Here is a 24,351-nt window from a genome sequence, read left to right as displayed (position 1 = left end):
TGTCGTCGTACTGAAGGTGTAAAACCAGACATGAATATAACCAATAACCAAAGCCACCATACCACCAAACAGCTATAAGAACAACCTCAATAATAACCACATTTATAATATTCACCATCTCATCACCTAACGCTTTCACAGTACCAACAAAATCATCATAATCATCATTTTAAAGCTCTTTTCCACTTACCAGGGGATGGTTGAGATATAGAAACTAGTACAAGAGAGTGAATTATTAACAATGCTCCTAAAAATGGACCAGACATCCATTCAGTCTTCACTCAAGACTTCAGAATAATTGGCTCCACTTCAAAGACGAAACGATCCATTAAAACCACTACCCCCCTTTACTTCCATTACCATTATCATCACATCATCATCTTCACCTTCTATTCCTATCAACAGTCATCACAGGCACCGTCATTCAGTTGTTTTTTCATCACATCAAAAAAATCCCACTTTGCGCTCCCACCACTTTCATCAGTTAATTACTTCAGCACGAGGACGTCATATTTATTCTGCTTTACGACACAATTATCTTCAGCTGAGGAGAGGACCCAAGTGGAAAGAAGTTCAGGAAGGAACTATTGTAACACCACTTGTTTGTAGGTCTCTCTGGGCTGAATGAGATCGTTCTGGGGCTGCAGAGAGATAATGGAAAGGACGCCATCACAGGCAAGGCGTTAATCCCTTTATTCTCGTCGCACACCAAAGATTCACGTCATCAACAATGCCTACTCATCATAATCATCATCATCATTATCATCATCATCATCATCATAATCATCATCATTATCATCATCATCACCATAATCATCATAATCATCATCATCACCATTATCATAACAACCCACACCGTTACAACCGGAGACACGATTTTCTGTCCATGTACCATTACTGTTACAACTCAACCACGATGCTTTTTTATTTTCATGATCATAATCACAACTAATAGAAATACAGTAAGCACCACAACCAAATTCTACCACGGCTCAGTCGGTAGAGAGGTGTCCTGCAGCCCTACCGGACCGAGGTTCAAATCCCCGCTGGAGCAGGGAACAGTTTAAGGATTTGAATTTCATTAAATCAGACATTACTTATCTACCAGAAGACCCGCCGACATGTAAAAATACCCCCGCTAATACCAATACACCAGTCCTGTATGAGACAGCCCTAGCATGTATTCAATATGGACAGTGGGTGTTAGCACCGAAGTGGTGACTTGTAGAGGTGTATGGTATGTAGGAGGACTACTGGGCCTTGGGAGCAGGCTGTGAAGCCTTTGCCCAGATTCGGACACATAATAAAAAATAAATAAATAAATAACCATCAACACGACCGTCAGCAAACTCTAGAAATATTACCATGAAAGGCTAAATGCCCAGCCAAACCCACCACAGTCCCATCCACAACCACTGCCATCCCATCTATCTATTTATAGCCGGACGCCCTAATCCTGCAAAGGGTGGCCATCCTAATTACTAATATCCCCCTCCACAGCCACCACAATCTCCACCACAACAATCACCATCACAATCACCAATATTCCCCTCCACAGCCACCACAATACTATCACCATCCTAATCACCAATATCCTCCTTTATAGCCACCACAATCCTCACCACAACAATCACCATCCTAATCAATAATATCCCCCTCCACAGCCACCACAATCCCCACCACAATAATCACCATCACAATCATAAATATCCCCCTCCATAGCCACCACAATCCCCACCACAACAATAATCATCCTAATCAATAACATCCCCCTCCACAGCCACCACAATCCCCACCACAATAACCACCATCCAAATCACCAATATCTCCCTCCATAGCCGCCACAATACCCACCACAACAACATCCTAATCACTAATTTCCCCTGCACAGCCACCACAATCCCCACCACAACAATCACCATTATAATCACCAATATCCCCTCCACAGCCACCACAATCTCGGCCACAGCTCTCGGCAACACAAGAGGTCTGGCAACACAGAGCCAATCAAGAATAGGTCAGACTCCGAGAGGGAGAGAGCAGACAGCCTCCTGCCTGGGAATTCCTTTCTCCTTATGTCGAATTCAGGAGGATGAGGAGGAGGAAGAGGAAAGTTGGAGATGTAAATAAAAACCAGAATACGATGAAAGGTGGCGGGAAGGTAAAAGAAGTGAAAAGGAGTGAGAATTTGGGAAAGACAGAGGGAGATGGATGAAACCACGATGAAAGAAGGAAGTCAAAGAAAGGATGAAAAATGAAGTAGAGACAGAAACAGAAGCACAGGATAGCGAAAGAAGGAAAGATGGTAAAATGACAGAAGGAAACGAGAAAGATAGGAAAATCAGGGAGACGAAAACTTTATACAAGAGTTTAGGGAAGAGAATGAGGAAGAATAAAAGAAAAAGAGGAGGAGAAGGAGACGAGAGGGAGAGAAAGACAGGAATGACAAGAAGCAAGTGAGGCTGAGCATGAGAAAAGAAGAGACAAAGAGGGTAAAGAAGGCAGACATAAGGTGAAGAAGGAGAATGAACTGAAAAGAAGGGAAAGACATGGGAATGGAGTGTGAAGGAAAGGAAAAGCATGAGAAAAGAGTGACATATGAAAAGGGTGAGAAAAGAAGTGTGAAAAAAAAAAAACAGGATTGGGAGGAACTAGTGAATGTGAGAAGGATAAAAACAAATGAAAGGTGTCACGGTGTTTTTAATAATATGCAATATTAAAGAATAATTATTCAATAATACTGAGAGCAGGACAATGAATTGTCTTGTGAAAATCAAGCAATGATTACTTTATGCCGGCTTACTTCGCCGATTCTCTAAGGACGAGAATTTATAAAGTTTCGCAACAGTACACAGCAGAGACTAATTACTCACAAATGCTGTTTATTAGTACTGTTGTCCTCTGGAGAAAGTGATTCCACCCCTGACAATCAATAACTAATGCTATCAATGATAACAGATTCTTGCTGATGCATTAACTCCTGGTTGCACAACGGATTTTAAGCCTAATACAAAAGGACTGGCCTAAGTACCAGTTATGAATAGCAAAGCGTTTATGCAAGCTAGGAGCTGCAACTAAAATAAGTTTATGGAGAAATAAAACACGAGTTTACATTACATTAAGCTCAAGAAAAAAAACTGTTAAATTTATTGATTACAAAGAAATAAATTAACGTTACATTTCAAAATGAATTCAAAATAAGGAGATCGCACTCACTCGCTCACTCAAAAGCTAACCTTTAAACCTAGGAAAAAACGAAAAGAAATACTGGTCAGAAAAGTGGACAAAGCGGATGACTGGGTGTCGTTACTGAGGAAGGACACTGCACACGCTGAGTCTCTGGAATTCAACGGCGGCGGCGGGAACTGGGAGTCGTTGCTGAGGAAGGACACTGCAACACACGCTACCTGCTTCCACGGCGCACAAATCTTGATTGACTTCAAATCGTGAGAGAGAGAGCAAGTGTCAAGCCGCACTTGTAACGGCTAGAATGAGCGAAATACGCCCATAACAAAGTACTCAGCGGAGCTGCTAAAGTCGCGCACAGAGACTATGACACAGTGAAAATTGTATTGAAAACATTCCCGATCGGGTGAATACGTGGCGGTTAAACTGAGCGATAAGTACTGGGATTTCCTTAGAATTCGCGGTTTCCCAGCAAAGTTAATGTCACGAGTTTATTCAAATACTTAATCGCGCCGACTCGTGATAAAAGGAGAGTGTAGCAAATTAGGTAAGTATAAATGTGGATGAAGTTAGACTGCTGGGATGAAACGCAAAAGAATGGGAAGTGGAGAATGAAGATGAATGGAGAATATGTTCTAAAAGTAAATGTGATGCAGTGTTTCTGTGTGTGTGTGTGTGTGTGTGTGTGTGTGTGTGTGTGAGAGAGAGAGAGAGAGAGAGAGGGTAAACAAAGTGGTATGGCCATTATCTGATCACAAAGGGTCTTCAAAAACATGTTGACAAAATATATCGGGTGGAAGAGGTAGGGGAGGAGGAAGGCTGTGTCGGTGGTGAGGGAGAGGAGAGTTTGGTCCAGATTTATCAAAACTGTTTGACCTGACTTTTCTCTGTGACCTGGACGTTTGATCAACTGTTCATATAGTTTCTTCATCCTTGTCTGATCTTCAGTCCTTCCATGAAGTTTGGCTTAAATCAATTCGAAACGTGTGATTTACACGGTCGAACTTTTTTTGATCTTGCCCTATGACCCTGACCCCTGACTGTTCTCAAAGTGGAATTATTTCATCCCTGAATTACCCTCAACTGTAGCACCAAGTTGATTTAAATCGAATAAAGAATATATAAGTTGACCTTGCCAATTGCTCCTGATCGTTGATCAACTGCTCTCAAAAACAAGTCAACCCATGTCAACCCTCCTTCCATCAAGTTTCATCAAAGCCAATGTATTTGAATCGTATACAGACAGACACGCAGCCACACGCCCACCAAAGCAATACACCGCTTTCACTTCGCGAGGGCGGGTGTACAAACAAAATCACAATGAGATATCAAGCCAAAATTGGGTATATTTTTATTGTTTCCGAGTATGGACGTCACACGGGTAACCCATAACAAATACAAAGTGATACACGCACTAACAAATTGGGTTTAGCTCACCATCATATCTATTTCACTAGAGACAAAAATTCAATGGAATAAAAGATTTAAAAATACAGAAACAGAATAGGCAACAACATCAACAAAAAAGAATATATTCCATTTCCTGGCCTGTCGTGGCTATGTTGGTTCCCTAAACGATCCAACAGCGACGGTCTGTCTTACTGGCGTCCCTATCAACCCCTTCAGCCACAGGACCTTACATTATTATTATTATTATTATCATTATTATTATTATTATTATTATTATTATTATTATTATCATTATTATTATTATTATTATTATTATTATTATTATTATTATTATTATTATCATTATTATTATTATTATTATTATTATTATTATTATTATTATTTTATTGTTGTTGCCACCACACACTTTTGTTCGGCTTAAATGTGACTTTTCCAACACGAGGGGACAGGTGTAGCTTCATTAGCAACTTCACTGATTTTTGTTACATGAACTCTCTTCCTCTTGCAGATCCCCTTCAACCCTCACCTCATTGCAACAGTGCATTATTATTCATTTGTTTTCTGTATGTCTCAGGCCGCAGCTTTTCAAAACTGTGTACCTGCATCCTTCCACCATTACGGCAGGCACACAGCATCCTTCTGGCAACATACTCTCACCCCTTTTCTGTCCAACTCTCCAATGCAAGCGTAAACCAGTACTCTCAGTCCTTCATTTATGTAACAAGCCAACACTATGTCGTCCTCATTTTGTATAACCGAGACATCCACCTAGCGTCAGAAGGTTGTATTCATTTGAGAGGGAGCATAAGGATGTGTACTGTTATCGTTCACACTTTAACTGTCCTGAACACTCTAATAATTTCTTCTGGCCGAAGGCTACCAAAATTAAGCCGAAATTTTATAACAACAAAATATCCAAATTATACGAGAGAGAGAGAGAGAGAGAGAGAGAGAGAGAGAGAGAGAGAGAGAGAGAGAGAGAGAGAGAGAGAGAGAGAGAGAGAGAGAGAGACAGACAGACAGACAGACAGACAGACAGACAGACAGAGACAGCAACAGAGAGAGCTTTCTGGAGCAAAACTAAGGGATGTCAACCCCCATCCATAGCCAACGCATCAGACTTCAACCCCTACACATTGCCAAAGCTTTAACACCAAAGTCTCAGAATGTCAAAACTCACCAAACTAACAAATATTCACGACAGAGATCGAGTCCCGCGGTACAACAACATAGGCTGGCGTGTGGTGTAGGGAGTCTGGCTGACTGATGTAAGATAATCGGTCCCTCAGAAAAGCAGAAGCTCAGTAAACTCACAATTCACAACTCAGTTACAATACAGTTTCTAGGCCCGGCCCCTGGAACGAGCCGGGAATACATGGAGAGGACACACACGGAAAACCAGCTGAGAAAATGGGAGTAAAAGTGAACAGAAGAAAAGGGAAGAATAATGACCAGATGAGATGAGAGAGAGGATGAGGAAAACAGAGCAAGAGGAGAAACACAAGGAAGATAACAGACAGATATCTAAACAGATTGATAAATACACACATACATATATACCTGAGAGAGAGAGAGAGAGAGAGAGAGAGAGAGAGAGAGAGAGAGAGAGAGAGAGAGAGAGAGAGAGAGAGAGAGAGAGAGAGAGAGAGAGAGAGAGAGAGAGAGAGGAAAAAGGATGGGAAGAAGAGATGGACGGGAGAAAGGTTGGGAAGGAAAAGGTGAGGAAGGGAAGGAAGAGGGAGAAGGGGGGAAGGGAAGAGAGGATGAGACTGAGAGCGATGAGATAGGGCGAAGAGAGAAAAGAAGAGAGGAAGAGAGAGAAAAGAGGCAAATTCTTCTAGTGATGGTGAATGTAAAGGACAGCTGTTCTGTGCATGTCTGGCTGCACGTCACATGGAGAGATGGGGGGGAGAGGGAGGAATAGGTGGAGAAGGGCTGGTAGGAGAGAGGAGAAAGAGCAGGAAGAGGAGGAGGAGGAGGAAGAGGAAATGAGCAATGGCATGCAGAGAGAGAGAGAGAGAGAGAGAGAGAGAGAGAGAGAGAGATTGGATCATAACAGAATGAGAGCGATGAAGAGGGAGGATAAAGAGAGTGAGGGTGTTAGTAATATTACAAAGATATAATAATTTTAATAGTAAAATTGCCTCAGCCACCCATCCACCCAACATTGCCCAACTGTGATAACCTTCGTGTGGCATTTGCTGCAGTGGAGCCTCACATACACTCTTCCTGCACCATGATGTATTTTTTTTTTAGTGTGTTACTGCCTTCTCCAGACGCTTTAACCACCTCAGGATAAACCCTTGATCTGGACGGGTTTGGCATCGTTTCCATTAATCTTCTACAAGATGTCTCCCCTATGCTGAATTAAACGTCAGGTAAGAACAACAAAAATATATTAAAAATAACACGTCCTCGAGCTAAAGTGGCCCGCGTGGAGACTGAACTGGATAATCGCACCTTAGCGTTCCCGCGACGCTATCCACTCAGCCAGGTCATCTACTAAAATTCCTGCTCAACTCTGCTTTGCCTGAAAGTGAGCTGCCCCATCTCGGTGTTTTACGAACGTGCGAGAAAAAAAAATAATAATAATAACAGCATATTTGGATGCGTTACGGCATAAGAAAGAGGGTGAGGGTAGGTTCAAAGGAGAGGGTGAGCGTGACAGAGAATAGTGGGATTCGGAGAGAGGAGCGGTGAGGGAGGAGTGAATAAAAGGATGGGGTTGAGGGATACCAGGGTAAAAGGTAAAGGGGAAGAAAATAAAAGAAAGTGTGGCGATGTGGAGAGTGATGGAGGGGATAAACAGCAGGTGAGGGTGATGGAGGGGATAAACAGCGGGTGAGGGTGATGGAGGGGATAAACAGCGGGTGAGGGTGATGGAGGGGATAAACAGCAGGTGAGGGTGATGGAGGGGATAAACAGCGGGTGAGGGTGATGGAGGGGATAAACAGCGGGTGAGGGTGATGGAGGGGATAATCAGCGGGTGAGGGTGATGGAGGGGATAAACAGCAGGTGAGGGTGATGGAGGGGATAAACAGCGGGTGAGGGTGATGGAGGGGATAAACAGCGGGTGAGGGTGATGGAGGGGATAATCAGCGGGTGAGGGTGATGGAGGGGATAAACAGCGGGTGAGGGTGATGGAGGGGATAAACAGCGGGTGAGGGTGATGGAGGGGATAAACAGCGGGTGAGGGTGATGGAGGGGATAAACAGCAGGTGAGGGTGATGGAGGGGATAAACAGCGGGTGAGGGTGATGGAGGGGATAAACAGCGGGTGAGGGTGATGGAGGGGATAAACAGCGGGTGAGTGTGATGGAGGGGATAAACAGCAGGTGAGGGTGATGGAGGGGATAAACAGCGGGTGAGGGTGATGGAGGGGATAAACAGCGGGTGAGGGTGATGGAGGGGATAAACAGCGGGTGAGGGTGATGGAGGGGATAAACAGCGGGTGAGGGTGATGGAGGGGATAAACAGCGGGTGAGGGTGATGGAGGGGATAAACAGCGGGTGAGGGTGATGGAGGGGATAAACAGCGGGTGAGGGTGAGGGTGATGGAGGGGATAAACAGCGGGTGAGGGTGAGGGTGATGGAGGAGATAAACAGCGGGTGAGGGTGAGAGTGATGGAGGAAGAGAAAAGGAACCGGATAAAAGTGAGAAAAAGAGAGAATGTCGGTAAATGGGAAATGGTGAGAGAGATAAAACGAGAAAGACAGGAAGAGGGGAAGAAGTGGAACTTTATAAAGAAAGAAATGGTATGCCCTTGTTAATAGAAAGTATAACATTTACTCTGATATACCCAGGTTTTTTCTTGCGTTTCCTTTTTAACGTGAAAAACGAAAAATCATATTCAAATAAACCATTCAGTTCATTTACCTAACCCACACCACTGAATTTAAAAAAAAAAAAAATCCTCCATCATAATTATTCTGGCATTAAAGTGACCATATTTTAAAGAGAATTGCGCCTCTAATATAACAATAATTTTCCTCACATTATTGCGCTGGAAAGTGCATAGCTGCAAAAATACCCACACACAACATTATCTCCGCCAGCGTGATAAAACTATGCCCGCCGTCCACAGTAAAATATCCTCCTGTAATGTTGTGTTTAAATAATGTTGCTGATTAATGAATTGCCAAATTATATCAGACATTTATTTCAATTACATTTTTATATAAATTAAGCGATCTGCAGACGATTTTATTCATCTTGAAGGATACGGTATATCCTAGAGTGAAGGAGTTAATGAAGGCCGAGTCGGTATAGAGGCGGTCTGCAGTCGCAAAGGACCTAAGTTCGAATCCTGGCTGGGACAGAAAACAATTTAAGAATTTTATTAATTTTGTTAAAGCATACTTTATGTGTCAAGTGGGGTTGGTGGAGGATTAGTACCCCTCCCTGTAAAACAATTAACTCTTAGCCCTTGGCCACCCCGTCTGGGATACATGGCGTCTGGCACTGAATGAATTAAATACTTTACTGATCTACCATAAAATCCGCCGAAATGCCGTAAAATCACGCCCGCTAATACCAATACACCAGTCCTGTATAAGGCAGCCCTAGCATGCATTTAACAGGGACGGTGGGTGTTGGCGTCAAAGTGATGACATGTAGAGGTGTGTGATACATAGAAGGACTGCTGGGCCTCAGGGAACGGGCTGTGAAGGCAATGAGCAGAGTCGGACATATAAAAAGAAAATCTCCCATTCGATAAATAACTTAAAGTAAGTAAAACCGTCGGAAGACAGAATGAATATAATAAGACGTCACCATAATGAAGGAGGTTATGGCCTTCACCAAGAGGACGCTTTTTTTTTTTTTTTCTTATTCCTACTGTGGCCACGCTGGAGTAAGTATACCCTGTGAGTATAGGCGTTGTCGCTGGTCTGGCGGTGGTGAGTCTTTTCCACTGATATACAACACACAACAGCAGCAACGGGTGGAGTGACAGGCAGTATTTTCCACTGATATACAACACACAACAGCAGCAACGGGTGGAGTGACAGGCAGTATTTTCCACTGATATACAACACACAACAGCAGCAACGGGTGGAGTGACAGGCAGTATTTTCCACTGATATACAACACACAACAGCAGCAACGGGTGGAGTGACAGACAGTATTTTCCACTGATATACAACACACAGCAGCAACGGGTGGAGTGGATGGGGAGTAGTGGTGGTCTGTGAGGCAAACCAGCGGAGACGCATATGATGAAGATGTGTGTTATGGATAGGTTAGTACGTCAAGAGGGAGAGACTATAGGCTGGATAGGTGGAAAGGAGATCAGGATGAGCTCAGACGGAGGTGGGTCGTGAGGCAGGACAGGAAAAGTACACCCTGTGAAGATGGACGTTGTATGACGTTTGTCTCAAACGCTCCGTGCTAGGTTGTGGGGGTGGGGGAGGGTGGGTGGGACGGGTGGGGATGGCTGGGGGTGGTGGGGCGGGATAGGGGTCAGACACCCTGTGAAAGTAGGCGTAGTATGTTGACCACTTTCGGTGTGGCCATGATTGATTTAAAAACTTTTTCCAGGAAAAAAAACCTCACAACCAACAATAACAATAGAGTATGCACGCTTTGCTCTTATACCTGACACAACACGACGCTGGTGCAACGCAATACATACGAGCACGTTAGCCAAAAATAAATTCCTCGTTATCAGAGCTACACATCCGTCACAGTTACACTGTAATTGCTATAATTCTTGTGTTAATGAAAATATATCTTTGAAATACAGCTTCATTACAGCAATTAAACCATAAAGAGTATTATTAAAGGAGCCCAGTCAAAGTACCAGATTACAATGAACCAGCCGTCAACAAGTAATCCACAGTTACCTCTCTATTACCTTGATTAATCCACTGGCCGCCGTGGACTGGTGTAACCTGAGTAAGATCACCTGGAGTTGACTGGAATTAAAGATAGTTCTATGTCCTTGACCACAACATTAATGGAGATTGGACAGAATGTTAATATTCTTGCAATCATCAGTTTCTCAAACTTTAACTCCTTGAATCCATAGACGAATTATCTAATTGAAGTTTCTCTAACTCCAGACAGTTATTTTAAACTTCAGAATGATTTGTAAGAGTCACGGACTAATGAAAGTTGTATGTAACCCTCCAGTTTGGAAAATCATCTCTATGCTGAAAAAATGGTTTGGTTGAAGCAAGAATAAAATACAACTTACATCATCGCATTGTTCGAATTAACAAAACTACACTTCACTTTTCTCCCAACGAAAATATTCAGTTCAGGAAAGAACTCTCGTACTGACCGGGTCAGTGATGGCTGTTTTTTAACTGCTTCAGTTAGAGAAGTCTGGATGAATAATATGGATTGAAGGTGGCAAGGGTAAAAAAAAAAAAATGTCATTGGAGGTATGGAGTCAAGGAAAACCAATATATGGACACACACACACACACACACACACACACACACACACACACACACACACACACACACACACACACACACACACACACACACACATACACACACACACACACATACACACACACACACACACACACACACACACACACATACACACACACACACACACACACACACACAGGACTGGTGTGTGCTTTGGTCGGTAACAGCCGCAAAGAGCAATATGAATCCTGTCCCCCATTTATCCCCCCCCCCCACAACGCTTCTTTCATCCCACCACGTAATCCAGACTGAAAAATGTAATGAGGAGGAATTAAGCATTGGCTGTTACGGATCAGGGTAGTAAGGTGAAGGGGGATATGGGAAGGAGGGGAGAGAGTGAGGGGAGGAGAGGAACGATCAGGCAAGGAAGGGGGGAAAGGGGGAAGTGGGAGGGAGAGGAGGTAAGGGGAGAAAGAGGGGGCAAGGAGAGGGAGAGGGGGAAATGGGAGAGAGAGGGGGAAGTGGCCTTTAACTATTATATAAATATCAGAAACCATGCCAAAACTATTTTCAATCTTTCTAAAACAAACTTTCTACATAGACAAGTTAACAAATTACTAAACAATCCAATTGATAACAAAATATTCTGGTCAGCCCTTAATTCATTCAAAACTAACTTCACTACCACCTCTTCCATTCCACCGTTACAGTCCCCCAATGGAAATCTAGTTAGTGACCCACGCGGAAAAGCCAACCTTCTTGTTGACATTTTTTCAACAAACTCAACCCTAAATACTGAAAATCACAATATTCCTGTACTTGATTTTGATTCCCCTCAAATACCTCCTTTCATGATTCACACCAGATACGTACAAGCTGTATTACAGAATCTCTCAGCAGACAAAGCCACTGATCCAAATGAAATGCCTTCAATAGTACTTTAAAACTGCTCCTCAGTGTTGGCTCCTGTATTAGCAAAAATTTCCCGCTTATGCATCCGAACCTCAATGTTTCCAGCCTCTTGGAAAGAAGCAAATATCCATCCTGTTCCTAAAAAGGGGGCAACTTCTGATCCACCAAACCATAGACCAATTGCAATAACTTCCGTTCTCGGTAAAGTTTTTGAGACACTAATTAACAAACACATAGTCAAGCATTTAGAAATCAATAAATTAATCAACGATCCGCAGAATGGATTTAGACAAGAACGTTCAACTGTAGATATTCTTTGCCTTCTTACCCATCAGCTTAACAAAACAATACACCAACACGGTGAAACACACACAGTACCACTTGATATTTCAAAAGCATTTGACAGAGTATGGCACCGGGCCTTAATGTCTAAGATGTCACACTATGGCCTTGCATCACTGGTTCCTCTAACTTCTTCTTACCTTCATGATAGAAAAATACGGGTCATGGTAGATGGAATTTATTCTCAGTTTTATTCCATTAATGGTGGCGTACCTCAGGGATCAGTTTTGGCGCCAACCCTCTTTTTCATTCATATAAATGACCTCCTATCTGTCACGCACAACCCAATACACTCTTATGCTGATGACTCGACCCTTCATAGTTCTTTCACATTTAGTACCCCCTTTACACAATTTGATATTATAAATTCCCAAATAAACACAGCTATTTCTCTGAACCAGGACCTCTCTAAAATTAATCAGTGGGGACAAAAAAATCTGGTCTCATTTAAGGCTCAGAAAACTAAATACATTAATTTCTCAAACAGAAAGAATCACTCAGACTCACATAATTTTAAATTATGTCAATATTCTCATATCCACTACAGTTGATATCCTAGGTGTTACTCTAAACCCCAACCTAAGCTGGACAGCTTATGTTAAATCCCTTGCTAAAAATGCTTCTAAAAACCTGGGACTTATGTACAGAATTCGTGAGATCTTCACTGACAAGCAGATGGCCACAATATACAAAAGTCATGTGCGTTCTCAGAGCAAATACTGTTCACCACTGTGGAGTGGGTGTGGAGCGGTTGCATTGAGGCAGTTGGACAAAATTCAAAATAAAGCCATTAGATTAATCAATAATCCTGCCATCACGCAGGACCTTCCTCCGTTATCAGTACGTAGAGATGTTGCTTCTTTAGCATTATTTTATCGATATTTTTACCGTAAGTGCTCTGACGAACTGGCTTCAATTGTGCCTCCCCTTCACATTTTCTCCCGAAATACTCGGGCAGCTGGGAGCGCCCATGAACTTACATTCTCTCCCCCACAATGCAGAACATCTGCTTATCAAAATTCATTTATCCCCAGAACTACTGCTCTCTGGAATTCACTTCCTGGGAGTTGCTTCCCACATACATTTAATCCTCTCGAATTTAAATCCAATTGTTATAAGTATTTTATGAATGGAGGATGCCTTTAGGCACACGGACTTTTTATTTTTCCTTTGTTTTTTCTTCCTCCATTCATTAGCAAAAAAAAAAAAAAAAAAAAAAAAAAAACGGTAGAGGGAGAACTGGAAGGGAGAGGGGGGAAATGGGAGGAAGAAGGGGAATGAGAGGGAAAGGGGGAAATGAGAAGGAGAGGGGGAAATGGGAGGTGGATTTCTCTGGTGGTAGGGGAGGAAGGGGGTGTTGTGATGGTGGGAGGGAAGGAGAGATCTGGTGTGTTGGATGAAAGAAAAAAAAAGGGGGGGAGGTGAACTAGTGGTGCTAGGTCCTGGTATTACATGAAGGAGGAGGCGGGGTAATACTGGCGTGGGGGGGATGGGGGAAAACTTGGAGGAGTGGAAGAAACAGTGCATTTGGATAGACGTGAGCGTACCCACATAAGGGAGGGTGAGGGAGAGTTTCAGGGGGAGGAGGCTGTAGTGTGGATAAAGAAGCCAATGTTGTCTATTTATCTGTTTAATTATTGCCAGAAGCCTTAATGCCCAAAGGGATTCCCACGAACAAATCCCCTCCATGTCACCCTGTCTACCGCCATCTGGCTGCCTTCCCTTCACATTACACAGCCTCGGTAATAACCCCCTCCATCCCATCACTCCACCTCACACACACATACCACTGCCAAGAGACAGGAGGAGGAAGAGGAGGAGGAGGAAGAAGAACGAGAAGAAAGAGGGAGGAAGGACAAGGGGAGGGGCAGAGAGGAGGAGAGACAGAAGTGAAGTGAGAAAGGAAAGGGGAGGAATGATGGAGGGGAAGGAAGAGAGAGGAAGGTGAGACGGAAGAGCAAGAAAGAGGAAAGGGAGAAACAGAATGGGTGCGGGAACGGGTAGGGAAGAAGGGAAATGGTGGATGAAAAGTGAAGGAGGGACAGAAAGGGAGAGAAGGTGGGGGGAAGAAGGAGAAGGGGTGGGAATGGAGTAGGATGGGGGAAGGGGAAGAAAGGAAGGGAGGAAGCGGAGTGGGAGGCGAGAGGGAGAGGGAGAAGGGAGGGATATAAAGTAGGAGAGGGAGGGGAAGAGGGGAGAGGGAGTAATGAGAGGTGGGGGGAGGAAAGACAGAAGTAGGAGGAGGAAGAAGAAGGAGAAGAAAGGATGAAATGGAGAGGAAGATGCGACGGAGGAGTAAATGTGAAGTAAGATAGGGGAAGGGGGGGGGGAAGGAAGAACAGGGGGAAGGGGCAGAAATAGAAGAGGAAGTAGAAAGGAAAGGAGACGGGGAAGGAGAAGGAGGAGGAGGTGGAGAGAGGAGGGACGGCTGAAACAGAGTGGGTGGGATGGGGACGGGATGGGAATGGTAGTGCTGGTGCAAAACGAATTTCATGACCAATAAAACGATCTGCACCTCTCTCCCTCCCTCTCTCTCTCTCTCTCTCTCTCTCTCTCTCTCTCTCTCTCTCTCACACACACACACACACACACACACATGTACAACAAAGTCTTTCCACACACACACACACACACACACACACACACACACACTGCGTGGACGCGTGTGGTCACACCAGCATATGTGCACACAGTTCGATATAAACCTCATATGCACACGCACATGTAAGTGACCCTGAGTACACTTCAGCATGCTCTGAGAAAAGACACACGTACACGCAACTCCAGAATACACTCACAGTGACTTTTAAACACACACACACACACACACACACACACACACACACACACACACACACACAGAGAAAAGTGCCTAATATAAAACAGAACTTGCATGAATGTGGACGCTCCAAATGCAGTTCAGCTTTGACGACATTTGAAGGAAAGGGAGAACCAAACCATGAGAAACAAAAACATGATTATCTACATACAATCAGAATCATACATTTATAATACTCGATAGTGAGGTGACAAGAGGAAAAGAAATACACAGAAATAAATAAATAAAAAATGAAAAAATACAAGGAAGCAAGTAGATAAATACACAGAAAAAAGAAAGAAACAAACATAAAAGACAAAAACAAAAAATACTCCTTGTAATTCCCTTCCTGACACAAGAATGGCCATGAAATATGTTCATACGACTAAATAAAAATCTGTGGACAAAAATGCCTGTACACATATGTCCTGTTCGGGTTATCTCTTTGTGATTCGGTAGAGGAAATAAAATACAATGTGTGTGTGTGTGTGTGTGTGTGTGTGTGTGTGTGTGTGTGTGTGTGTGTGTGTGTGTGTGTGTGTGTGTGTGAACTGATATATTAATTCTTAAGCTATCAGACGAAGTGTTTGGAAAAATATCTTTGACATAATTATATGATCTTAATTCACACACACACACACACACACACACACACACACACACACACACACACACACACACACAAATCCATCCAGCCTCAAACACAAGCACTTCCGTCTCCAACCCTGGAAAAGAAGCTTTCCTCTCGTCATGATCTGTGCACCACATGTCGTTGAGGCTTTCTTCCTTGTGCCTTTTATTTTGTTGTCGCTGTTGTCAGAGGTATTACTGTACTTGTCAATAATATCATCATTATCATTACCATTTTTATCAGTATCATCAGCTTTGTCATTACCATCAAAATCGACATTACCATCATCAATAACAACACTGACATCATCATCAATATTAGTCCCTTGTCTACCACTAAGGGAGGAAGTGGTACAGATTTTAGAGAAGCTGTCTGTTGTCTGAAAGGAGGTGAGTTCAATCCCACGCTGTGGCTGTGAACAGTGTAAGGATGTGAATGTCCTTAAAACAGACAATGGTGGGCCTCCAGGACCCCCCCAACATTTCACCAAAACACCCCAGCCAAGGCAGCGGTACTGAATGGTTAGTGCTGCCACCCACAAACCTGCTGCCCCGTTACTGCTGAGGTTCAAGTCCTGGTGATGGCAGCTGGAGCCAATTTGACTCATGTTGTAATTCACCTTTTGTGGCTTGGCAGGTAAAATGGGCACTGAGGATGATACCTGGGGAAGGTAACTGTGGTAACCTGGATGACGCAGTGGCTTTGTATCCCAGCAAAGTGGGTAAATAGCTCGCCACAAGCTCAAAGGCCTAAGTTATAGGGATGAGTACCGCGGCTAAACGCCTCATGGCGTCTGCACCATCTATATTTATAATAACAGTACCCCAGTCCTGACTGAGACAGCCTCAGCATGTACTGTATTCAGCATGAACACTGGATATTAACGCCACTGGTTGCTGATACATGGCAGTACTGTGTGTGGCATGGCATGCAGGTGCACTACTGGGCCTCAGGCAATGCACCACTTAGCTTAAGTCAGGAGGGAAATATTTTTCAGCATAAAAACACTGTCCAGGAAGCTACCATTTTCTATGTATTAGTTTCATTAACTTCTCTCTCTCTCTCTCTCTCTCTCTCTCTCTCTCTCTCTCTCACACACACACACACACACACACACACTAGTACAACCACCACCACTTCTTAACAACCACCAGCCCACAACCCTTTTTGCAGACCACCCTGGTAATCCCAACTCTCCTATCAGGAAATGGAACTGTGCTCGTGGACAGACCATGCAAGCGGTTGGGGGTAGGAAGGGGAAAGGGATGACAAGGGAAGGGGGTGGGGCGAGAGGGGAGGGGGAGGGGAGGGGGGGAGAGAGGATAAGATACGACATAGGCTAGGAGGGGAGGAAGAGAAGATAAAGTAAGAGAAGGTGGATAGACAAGAGAGTGAGAGAAGGGGATAGAAAGGAAAAAGGTTAAGATGAAAGAGGAAAGAAATGAAAATGAGTGAGATGAAAGGGAAGAGAATGGGGCGGGAGAAGAATGAATGGATGGGACACAGAAGAAGTAAAGATGTTAGCAATTATTTTAGAAATTATACGAGAGAGAAAAATGTCATAAAAAAAGGAATTCACCTGAAATACAGATGCTTTATTTTAAAAAGATCACCCGTGAAAAACGACAATCAAGAGAGCATAAGCAGCGCGTGAAAGGAAAGCAGAGGTAGTGAAGAGAGGGAACAATGTCAGTTAAGGAGAGAGGAGAGAAGATGGAAGTTTTAGTTTGGCAAAACAGAGAACTAACAAAGAAAGAAAACAAAAATTGGGGGACGAGATATAAACAGCTCACCCCCCTTCAAAACAATGGAGTATTAGTTTAGTATATTCCTGCTACTCCCAGGCATTTTTTTTGTGTCCGACTCTGGGCATAGGCTTCACAGCCTGCTCCCAAGGCCCAGTACTCCTCCTACATACCATATACCTCTACATGTCACCACTTCGGCGCTAACACCCACTGTCCATGTTGAATGCATGCTAGGGCTGCTTCATACGGGGCTGGCGTATTGGTATTAGCGGGGGTATTTTTACATGTTGGCGGGTCTTCTGGTAGATCAGTAAAGTCTTTTTTTTTTTTTTTATTAAATTCAAATCGTTAAACTGTTCCCTGAACCAGCGAGGATTTGAACCTGGGTCCGGTAGGACTGCAGAGCACCTCTCTACCGACTAAGCTACCACCTCCCCTAATACTGCCCTTAAGGACAGGAATCCCGCTGAGAAAGTGTTACTGAAGTCTGTTATAACCATATCATTACAATCAGTCTCTCCACAGATTAAGACATTCATCCTGAGTAACAAGAACAAAAATAAACGGTCGTTCTCTGGCTGGAGGAGTCAATAACGGTGGGAAGGCAATGATGTGGAAGGTGTGGCCAGGAGGAATAAAGCCATCAAGAGACTTGCATAAAAACCTGTCTTAACATAAACGTTCCAACAAAAATTATCCAACACTAATCAATCTATGGTCCTAGCTTGCCTTATTAATTAATTAATTTTAATACACTGCTGCGGAGTACTGTATTCCTGCGACTGTACTGCTCAACCCGGCATCCTGTGAATGGTGGCACCAACAAAATATATATTTATATAATTTCGTTCCTATAAAGTAACAATTGAAAGAATGAGCAGTGCACAACTCTTCCCACCTCCTCACGATACAGGTCATTCCTCCATATGCCGTAGCTAATCTCCTGCCTAATCCCCCTACATTATTCTTGAATTTCATCACATTCACCTTTCACCCACTGTTATGCACTCCTTTAGTCTGTCACCCACTCTTCAATCTTTCCATATTGCAAGACTCTTCAGTTATTTCTCTTTATAGCCTATTTCACTTCGAGTTAACCTCTTCATCGTTCATGCCTTTTTAATTAGCTCGCACATACTATTCCACAAGCACAACCCAGGTAATCTGCTTGGACAGGTACGATAGCACCTTTGTTTTATATCCTCAAGCACCGTCTATGGTTCACTTCTGAACATGTGTTAAAACTGCCCTAATATACAGTCGTGCAATACATTCTACACCTGCACACTTACACTCCTGTATCTCCTTATTACTCTCACATCCCATGAACTTTCCTTTCTTCCTATACACTTGTGACCATTATTGTTGATCCATTTCACTTCGATAAATTAAGAAGACAGTTTGCGATCGTCTTCAAAAACCATTAATCCAAACTTCGGAGACCAACAAACCTTCCACAGTGCTAAGTAAGGGCTTCATGATTTGTTCGACTAATGTGTGGACCGAAATTACTACCCGCAATTGTACACTTTCATCCAAAATACTGCAAACTACTGTAAAGGAAAATCTGAGGTCATAGGGGTCAGCAGCATTAGGTCCCTACCCATCCAGCCCCTGCCACTCTTTCTTTCTCCTCAAATCCCTTCCTTAGTGGTGTTGGATCCTACGTGACCAAACATGAGTAACAATAAAGTGTTCTCATATATCTGCGAGTATTTCGAAGTCAGTGGTGCACGAAGATATATGAGAAAGGGACGATGTAAGGGAGGGTACGGGAAGAACTGAGAGGAGGAAACGATAAGATATGAAGAACTAAGATAAACCGTAAATGGAAATGGTGACAGTGAAGAAAAAAGAGGGAGAATGGATTGAGAAATGCAATAAAGAAATTGAGTTACAGTATGGAAACAATGGGCGAAAGGGGACACTGGCTTGGTACGACTGGACAGAATAAAAAGGATATATATATATATATATATATATATATATATATATATATATATATATATATATATATATATATATATATATATATATATATATGAAACAGAAGAAATTGTCGGCAGGTTGAAAAACAAGAAATGGGAGGCTGGTTTGGAAGAGCAGAAAAGGAGAATAAAGACGTGTAACAAAAGAGGTTGTACGAGCGAAAGCAAATGGGTGCGGGAGGAGAAGCAGAAAGAGGCTGCAACAGAAAAGAAGGAGCGAAACGGAAACATACGTAAGAGACAGATATAAAAGAGAAAAAAGTGGTTTGGTATTAAAGCGGTAGATAAAACTGAGTGAGAAGTATATGTAGGAAAATAGAGTTGCAGAATGAAAACAAAGTAGAAAAGCGGAAAATCGTCGAGTGACCGAACTTAGATTAAAAAGCAAAACTACGGCGAAGAACGAAATTACGGAATGCTAGAAAGACACTAGGAAATGTTCGAAGGATTGTGTACTAAGGGAATCAAGATTTAATCCATTTTCCGTTTTATATCTGTTTCTGATTCCGGATCCCAACGACTATCTACGGTATCTATCTATCAGTCTATCTATCTATCTCTATATAATTATACAGTATACTGCACATACATCGCTGGGAACAGAGACCTACGACAGTCATAATAGTAACGTTGTGATGATGATGATAGCGATGTCAATGTCGACGGTGATAACACTGTCTGCAGAAGGTGAACAGAAATCGGGAAAGACAAAAAACAGCGAGGGAAAGTATGAAATGTAGAAAGGAAAGGAGACGATGATTACCAAAGGATTAGCTCCGAGGCACAGATCACCCAATTCCCGACTCAGACCCTAACCTGTCCTGAAGCCTCTTGTGTGGGACAGAGGGGTAATGGAACAATGGTACACAGAGGGAGAGCTGGACTGATGGGTGGATGTGGGTGGCGGGTGTTGTGGAAGCGGAGGGATAAGGGTGGAAGAGAAGTGGATGAAGAGAGATGAGATGGGAAGTCGGGTGAGAGCAGATTCGCAATAAGGTTGAAATGGGTATTGAAACATGGATGAAAGAAAACGAAGATTAGAGAGAGAGAGAGAGAGAGAGAGAGAGAGAGAGAGAGAGAGAGAGAGAGAGAGAGAGAGAGAGAGAGAGAGAGAGAGAGAGAGAGAATTCTTTTAACACAAAAGGAGTAAACCCAATGATTTACGTTCACCAAAGTGGGGAGAGGTGGTTGGAGGAGAGAGATTGTCGGAGAGAAGAGGGAGGGACGGAGGTGAAAGGGGAGGTGAAAAGCTGAAAGGAGATTGTGTAGACGAGATATGGAAGATTTACACTAAGACGGAGAATTTATATGCGGGAAGTAGGAGAATGTGTAAGTGGAGACAGAAATTCACTAAATATTCCCCTCCTCCATTTCTCACTTTATACATCATCATCATAATTATCATCATCATCCGGACCTCCTTTCCCACCCAAAGGCAGGGTGAGGAGTAGCAATGTCCAGATAGCACAAACTTGCCCAGTCCAAATAGGCCACACTTCCATTCACTCATCATTCAAGCCCCCGGAATCCTGGCTCTACCGGATACGCCAAAAAACATTCACCACATTCTGCAGCTTCACACAAACGTATCCGATTGAGTCAATCCGGACGCTGCCATGCTCACAAAGGGTGCCAAAATCCCTGATCATGCACTTCTCCTCACAACATTCATCCAGCCAGCTCGATCTCTTGTCAGTTCCCTAGCCTCACCGACTTCCAAACCTCTCTTCCTCAAACCCTCATCCACCATATCTCTCCACCTTCTCCTTGGTCTACCTCGCCTCCTCCCTCCTTCAAATTCGCTCAGGTATACCGTTTTCACCATCTTTCCACATGACCATACCATCTCAGGACACTCTTCGATTCTGGTGTCCATCGACTTCCTCACTCCACACCTTTCACGAATCACATTATTTCGTATCCTATCCACCCTCTGTACTCCACATACATTCCTCAGCAGTCCCATCTCCACTGCTCTTACTCTTGACTTTTCATTTTCATGCCACACCGTAGTCTCACACCCATATGTTACAGTTGGCACTAACACTCCCTCATGTAAGTCTCGTGCAGCTGCAACACTCAAGCCTCTGTTTCTTATCAAGGCCTTCATTGTACCAGCTACTTTCTTCCTTGTGTCACTCTACTTTCAACTTCTTTTGCACATTTCTCTCTCTTTTCTATCACTGTACCCAAGTATTTGAACTCTCCCACTTTATACACCTCTAATAATTCTAAACTGAGTCAGGCTTGGTATGTTTCTCCAGCCACAGATTTTTCTTTCTGATGTGATGCGTCTCGGAGAAAAGTGGCAAATATCATCTAAGAGTGAAGCAGACCTTGTGAAACTGTAAACGAATTTTTGTCCCCAACAATACTTGCGAATGGAAAGAAAATGTGAGAGTGAGAGTATGTGAGTGATAATAAGTGGGAGTGATAGTATGTGGGATTAATAGTAAGTGGAAGTGGGCGTATGTGGGAATTGGAGTATATGGTAGTGGAAGAATGTGGGAGTAACAGTACGGTATATGGGAGTGGGAGGAGACTTGGTGGGGTTTTGCTAAAGACAAGTGACCGGCATAAACCCCTTCAGCCAGATGACGTCATTATTATTTATTCCTGCTGCTTCCATGAGACTGTATTGAACCCAGGAATGCATCCCAGTAGTGAAGGTGTTTACGGAGGCTGTCTCAGATCCCCTCTAGCTTGTTAAGTCTTCCACCAGCTTACTAAGATTTTCTGGAGACTGCCAGGATAAATTATAATGACGTACTTGGCCTGAAGAGATTAGATTTTATTAATTCATTTGTCTTTATTTTATTTAAGGAAAGAAAAGGGAAAAGAGTCACATTCTGATAAGCCGGGGTTTTTTGTTCTTGTTACTACTACTACTACTACTTTTGCTACTACTACTTATAATACTAATATTACTGCTACTACTACTACTATTACTACTACTAAACTCAGTGTGACGACTATCACGTAGGTGGGTAAAAACAGAGGAGCCAAACTCTTATCATACACTCCGTGCAATATTCTTTCAATCTGCTCGATCCCCTGTCAGTTCCCTCGCCGCACTGACCTTCATACCTGGTTTTCTCACACACTCATTCATCGTATTCGTTCATCGTCTTGGTCTACCACGCCTCCTGCCACCTACACTCTCGTTCAAATACATCCTTTTCACCAAGCTGTAAACCCATCTATATACAGTATGATCCACACCACTGGGGCACTTTCTCTTAGACTCTAGTGCCAGCTGACTTCCTTACTCCACTTCTTTCACAAATCGTACGAATAAACATTGAACTGCCATGGAGACTTCACACATCTCTGTCTTACTCCATCAAATATAAACTGGTGTACGTACGACATGAAGGGAAGGAAAGAATGAGGGCGAGAGGAGAGTAGGGAGGGAAGAATAATGTACTGTAAATTCATGAAAACAGGAATAATGAAGAACTCAGTAAAAACTGGTGTAAAGAGTGAACGACAGGACTAGATGAGGGAAGGAGAGAAAATGAAGCGATAGAGGGAATGGAAGAGAAGGAAAGAACAATGGAATGAAGGAAAGATAATGTACTGGATGTTTAAGATGTAAAGAGCGTATGGTAAGGGGAAAACAAAGCAAGAAAGGAAAAAGGGATGATATGATGGAAAAGTGTGATGGGAGAGGGGGAGGATGAAAGGAAGAAGTTAAAAAAGCAGGAAAAAAGAGGGCTTAATAGAAAGCTGGAGGAAAAAGCTCTTATAACGAAGCTCAAATTTTACCACATTCACCAACACAGGCACGGGATCATAAACCTATAATTGACTCTCTCTCTTGCACACACACACACACACACACACACACACACACACACACACACACACACACCAGGAAACCCACACACGTGCACACACAAAATCCATTGACGTCACCTTCCCTTAGGACAGGCTCGTTTTCGCAGCACCATTCATCTTTATATCGGTATTACTCGCTTACTTACGCGTATAATACCCCTTCCTCTGTTGTGAATGCGACAAGAACTTTAGTATCAGATCATTCTTGTGACAGGAGTTCTCGTTTACAGCATTATTCTAGATTAGTAAAGGATTTTTCTCCTGCAGTATGTGCAGCTGAGGACAACAATATATCTCCACCATTTATTCGAACAGTTATGAAAATCCTACATATCAAGTTGAAAAAAAATATTAGGCTCAGAAGAAATGAATCATCGAGTTTTCTAATTCTTTGTTCACTGCATCGTTATTCACTGCCAGAAGGTGATTCAGAATTTGTGTTCACAACTGTACATTTATAATTTTCATTTCATTATTTATCATCTGAAATAACACAATTCCACCCTAATGACGTGAAAATGAACCGAAAAAAAATTGTGGATTTGGTGAGTTTAAGTAGAATGTTTATGTATCTATGTCTTTGTATATACATCAAAGCTCCACTTCCTGTAAGGATGGTAGCTAACGTATCACATTCAGACATTTCCATCCTTGTTAAGAAACAGTTTTCTCCATTCTCAACACCTTACCATTTCTCAAGTGTATCCTCTACTTGTATGGCCACCTTATTCTTGAACTACCTCTCGATCGTGTATAAATCATGTTATTTGAGTATGTTCTGGTCCGTCTCTCACTTTCCCTTTGTTCTATTGTGTCAAACTACTTCCCGATACTTCTTTCATTTTTTTATATCCTAAATCCTAATGTTGTCAACCTCTTCATCCTCTAAACCATATTCTTTTGTAGCACACTCCTTTGTATTTTTATTTCTCCAAGTCACTCTCAGGAGGTTACAATGTAATACTCGTAATTCCACTGTCCTCTGTGTCGCAGTTCCAGCGTCTGTGCTTTACTGCACTGAGTTAGTGTTATGATCAATACTGTCACGTAAGCCCCCATTTTTTTATCATTTCTTTTTCGTCTTCCTCTTCTT

This window comes from Coenobita brevimanus, chromosome 63 (assembly GCF_032717465.1).
Source record: "Coenobita brevimanus isolate Jiangsu-jjx chromosome 63, ASM3271746v2, whole genome shotgun sequence".
Classification (NCBI taxonomy): Eukaryota; Metazoa; Arthropoda; class Malacostraca; order Decapoda; family Coenobitidae; genus Coenobita; species Coenobita brevimanus.
This window is presented reverse-complemented; position numbering follows the sequence as displayed.